At 35.5% G+C, this 5763-nt stretch overlaps 1 pseudogene; it reads right to left on the bottom strand.

Annotated features, from left to right (window-relative positions):
* Positions 1-1797: 1797 nt before the first annotated feature.
* LOC125166060 (60S ribosomal protein L23-like) lies at positions 1798-2213 on the bottom strand (annotated as a pseudogene).
* Between the last annotated feature and the right edge of the window lie 3550 nt (positions 2214-5763).

Here is a 5763-nt window from a genome sequence, read left to right as displayed (position 1 = left end):
TCACATGCTAACCCCACATCCCACTTAATGAACCTCTTTCTGCCTAGTCCACAGCCTCCATTCACTAATCTTTTTTTTCAGCATCAATGAGGTAAGATTGACAAATAAAATCGTAAGATATTTAAGTTATACATTGTGGTAATTTGATATATGTATACATCATGAAAGGATTCCTCACATATTTATCTTATTCACATGTGTGAGAACATTTAAGTTCTACTCTCTTAGCAAATTTCAATTATACAGCACAATGTTATCAACTATGGTTACTATGTTATACATAAGATCCTCCGACCTTATTCATGTGATAGCTGAAAATGTATACCCTTTTACCAAACCCTCCCTATTTTCCCAACTCTCCAGTGCCTGGCATCTACTTTTCTACTGTTTTCATTTAGCTTCCACATGTAAGTACACCACACAGTATTTGTCTTTATCTGTCTGGCTCCTTTCACTAACCATAATGCCCCCAGGTTCCATGCACTGTGTCACAATGACAAGTCTTCTTTCTCTCTCATTGCTGAGTAATATTCCATTTTATAGGTCACATCTTTTTTATCCATTTATTTATCCATTGATGGACACTTCAGTTTTTCCATGTGTTGGCTATCATATAGGTACCTCTTTGAGATCCTCATTCACTATCTTTCTGCTGGATAAATAACTGAATTCAGCTATTCAGTTACTGGTTATTCTGGCATACCAACTGACAGAAAACAATAACATTGGAAAATAAAAATTCCACAATAAGCCACGTGAGAACAAAGTGTCACTTTATTTCCGACTACTCTTTTTCTTCTATTGCCACAAAATTTGGAAAAAAAAGCAACTCCCTCAAAATATTTCCTCTCACTGACAACTATCTTAAATTTACATGTGTTCTGAAAATTAAATTTAGCAGGAGTTTAATAACGGTATTTATTGGCTTCACTGTCAACTTAGTTACTTTCTCTTTTACATCTTGACTTTCTTGTGTTCACAGGAAACATAGGACCAAAAAACATGTATGTACAGTAAACTTAGTTCCCTTCCCTTTTTTTTCCCATATGACTGTTTTGTTTCTTTAGATTTCAAGGCATACCTGACCTATATTAAACATACCTTGACTTTTATGAAGCACAGTGAATAATTAAGAGCTCAACTGTTTTCAATAAATTAGGATCAAATTGAATTTTTATGATCTACTATTGTTCTATACTACAGTTTTTAAATAATTGTGACCTATATATAATGACTTCAGTGCTTGTTATTTATTCTGTGCTATTTTTATAACTATTATACAATATAAAATAATGTAATTAAAATATATTTGAGCATAATTTTAAACTTTTAAAAAGTTAATAATTATACTGTGAAAAATATACATGGAGGTGTTCTACTACTTTAGAATATAAAGTTGAAACTTCACAAATGATGACCTAAAACCTACACGTCAGAAAATGAGGTATGGTTTTTTTCATGTGAGTATATTCATGTAGTCAATAAGTTTTGTACCTTTAAAATTTTTTTAATTTCTATTTTGGGGGTGGAGGGAAATAATTTTTAATTTTTTTAAAGTGTATCTGTTTCTTTTTGAGAGAGAGAGAGAGCGCGCGCGAGAGAGCACGCAAGCAAGGGAGGGGCAGACAGAGAGGGAGACAGAGAATCTGAAGCAGGCTTCAGGCTCTGAGCTGTCCCAGAGGTGGGACTTGAACCTGCAAACGGTGAGATCATGACCTGAGACTAAGTCAGACACTCAACCGACTGAGCCACCCAGGCGCCCCCATTTTTTTTTCTTTTAACAAATATATCAAAGAATCATGCAATGCAGCCAGCATTGGATGAAAGCTTGGGCCAAAAGTCTACACACTCCTTTGCAACTCATCCCACGATAGCAGAACTTTTCATTTCTTCTTTAATGCTTACTATCCCTCGCTTTCTTCAAAATAGAGAAACAGGCCATCTTTTCTCTGGTATGACTTTTGTTGTTGAATTACCGCTGCTGGATATACCTTCTTTCTGAGCTCTGGTTTGCCTTTCTTCACTATGGCCATCACCCTCTCACTCATACCAGCAACAGGAAGTCTGTTCAGTTGTCCTCAATCCCTGTCACAGAGATGATATACAGATTTTTGACTCTTGTGTTGTCAGTACAGTTGGTCATGGCTCCTATGGGAAGATAGGGAAATCCAGAATTTCACACTGGAGGACCTGCCACGGCCTTGTTTAGACATCTTGAAATCAGGAAAGGGACAGGAACAAAACAAAACAAAACAAAACAAAACAAAACAAAACAAAAATACGTTGTAGCTGTAGCTTTTTTTTTTCTTAAGTAAGTGTATTAGTCATTGAAGTAAAGTTGAGGACCACATGTTTTGTGGTAAATATTTTTGTCTTTTTAGATCTGCCAGTAAAATCTTGAGAAATTCAAGTTATTTTATAACTTACAGCAAATGTATATGATTTTTTTTGCCACAGTTATTTGAGACCTTTAGGTAAAAAATGCTATGAACTGCTGTTTATGATTCAATATCATGACTTCTTTAATATCAAGATAATCATGAGATCAGAGGAACTAAAAATGGAAAAGTTCTCAGATAAATATTCTTTTCTAAATTATTTTATTTTTTTCATCATGATAAGTGTACTCTTTAATCCCCATCCCTTATTTCACCTATCCCCCCCACCCACCTCCCCTCTGGTAACAGTCAGATATCAGGTAAATATTCTAATCACCACATATGGCAGATTTTAAAAACAGAACTAGAGAGGATAAATTATTTTCTTTAAAACTCAAGAGATGTGTATGGCAGGTTCCATTAAACATGCTTCCTAAAGCATGTGGACACACACACACAATACAGGCATACAAAAAATACACAGAGACAAATGTTAAAAAGATAATTAGTGGAATTTGGGGAGTAAATTCTTACAAGGAGCTAAAAGGAGAAGAGCCAATCCAAATTGTAACTCAAAAGTTACAAAGAAATTGCAAATAAGATTATCTTTTGAGCATTAAACAGGAAGATCAAGACATAATCAATCTGGACAGGGATAGACAACCTATCATAGAAAGACAAAATTCTCTCAGAAGAGTAAGCCTTGAATGAATCCTGATTGCATGAATTCACATGTCCAACGAAATATCAATATCAATCAGAAGGAACGTAGGTTAAGCATGAAAATAAAATAAGTAGAATTCAGTGTCAAATATAATCACTATCCATCCAAGGACACCCCAAGCAAGTGGGGGATATAAGCTAAAGGCTTTTCATGTCTAGTTGTAACATTAGAGCTTCATCTAATTCCATCAGCTATTATTCAAATCTTATAGCTAATTCTGGTTGTTTTGTGATTTCATATTCACCAAGCCACCTCCTGACTGAGCTGCATTTTCCCATTCAAGTATCTGAAGAACAGAATACCTAGTCCGAGGACTTAACTAGGGTATATACTACTCATATTTCTAATTGTAACTGAATGTCCTCTGGTTTGGAATTTGACAATTCATGTAAATTATCTGAAGGGAAAATGTGTTGGCCATAGGACTCAAATGTCTAATACCTCAACAATTATTTATGCCACCAAATAGCATACATTTGAATGTTTAGCATCAGAATTATAGACTTGATTAATATGAACTGGTACCAGAGACTGACCAATCGGTTTTGAAGCCTGAAAGAAATAGGACAGATTCTGGATCACTTCATAAATTCATGACCTAAGGAATTTGAAGTGAAAATGAGCTCGCTACATTTTCCCCAGGATTATATTAATGGTAGGGGTTGTCTGTACTCTGAGATATCTAGAACTTAGTTTATTTATTTATTTTTTTTTTAATTTTTTTTTTCAACGTTTATTTATTTTTGGGACAGAGAGAGACAGAGCATGAACGGGGGAGGGGCAGAGAGAGGGACACACAGAATCAGAAACAGGCTCCAGTCTCTGAGCCATCAGCCCAGAGCCCGACACGGGGCTCAAACTCACGGACCGCGAGATCGTGACCTGGCTGAAGTCGGACGCTTAACCGACTGCGCCACCCAGGCGCCCCTAGAACTTAGTTTAATAAGACTTATTCAGTAAAACAGGTATTGTGATTTCCATTTGATACATGAGAGAACTGAGGTCTAGTTAAGTTATATAACTTTTTTTCAAGCTGGCACAATTAATAAGTGGATCTAGAATTTGAACCAGATATTTGTAGTCAGGGGTAGCTAACTCAAATGACTGCAGAGGTAATAAGTGGGTAAAGAAGTATAATGAGGATTCCTTAAGCCTGTGTAAATTATAAACTTGTAACAACACAGGTTACCAGTTTCCCATGAAAAGTCAAATATTCTAATTTTACGTGAAATCTCTTGATTTTGAAATATTGTTATCTAATTTAAAGATATGTTTTGGACACTATGAGCTGAATAAAACACATACATAAGCCCGTTTGGGCTATGGGACACCAATTTGTGACCCAGGAGCCAAAGTAAATACTTCTGTTATCTACAGGAAAATAAGATTTTTCTAAATTCTGGAAAAATAATTACTCATCTGAAATGATACTCTCTGATGAGCACCTAGAGTGCTATTATTCTATGCTACTTACTCACCTTTTCAATTTAGTGATTTAGAAGTAAGAACAAGTGTGGTTGGGTTTTTTTGTACAGAATTTGTGAAAGGATATCCTACCTCTTTTGAACAAGGGATTTCAGATGTATCTGAACATGATTAGAATTTTCCTAAAGAAATAGTTGCCTGGTATTTCACCACACGAACAAGTGACTGAAAATATTACCTGAAATTATCAAAGAAAAGCCAGGACGGTATGGCTTTGAAACTAACCTTTAGAAAATGGATAATTCGTGGTATAGATAATTACATATGGGTAGTCTTCTTTGAAAACTGTAAATAATTTTCACTCTAGTGTTGGCACAATATTTTCCAGATGCCTTTGGTGTGCCTTCCGTGATTCAAAAGTTAAAGAACCTCTGGACTCGGAATATCCAGCTGAAATGTGTAATTATACCAGATAAATAGCACTCAATTGACAATGACATCTTAGCCAAGACTTGGGTCTGTCTAGGTGAACTACACTTGACTCATGCATATTCTTGTTCTTTCTGAAACTTGCAAGAAGGAAGGTTATTTGTTTCCCTTCATAAGGATGTATTTATGCTCCACAATATACACTTAAAGGGATCTATCCCTTTATATTAAAAAAAAAACAGAGAAAAGAAGCCATTATATCATAGCTCCTATAGAAAGCATAGTTTTATATTGTATGCCATCTATATATGTTAAAAGTTTAAAATAGTTTAAAATAGTTGCCTTATTTAAAGGGAGAACATCTTCCAAATAACCAGTTTGAAATAAAATGCGAAGGGCCTGAAGAGAATATGTCAGTCAGAATATTAGAGAAGTGCCAAATATTATAGAAATAAAAACTACACGTTCTGTTTTCCATATTGAAGGTTAGACACACTGGCTGTGGATCTGATTCTCAGACTCTGCAGATTTGTGCTCCTGACAGGAAAAGAATCACCTAATTTCAGGAGAAAACAGGCAGACAGCCATATCCTACGGCAGTTTTCTGTTGCATTTAGAGCTGCAGAGTGATGAGAAAACCCCTAAGTTGGGTCAAAGCAAGTGAATAATTCTCAGTTGAGAAAACAATTGCCTATTGACTGTAGACTGGGCAATTATTCTTCAAGTTTCCTACCTCTTAGGGGACCCCACCTAAGAGACAGTGTGAGCCCTATTGTGAACAAATGATATAGCCCTCTTTGGATCAAC

This window comes from Prionailurus viverrinus, chromosome B2 (assembly GCF_022837055.1).
Source record: "Prionailurus viverrinus isolate Anna chromosome B2, UM_Priviv_1.0, whole genome shotgun sequence".
Classification (NCBI taxonomy): domain Eukaryota; kingdom Metazoa; phylum Chordata; class Mammalia; order Carnivora; family Felidae; genus Prionailurus; species Prionailurus viverrinus.
This window is presented reverse-complemented; position numbering and strand designations above follow the sequence as displayed.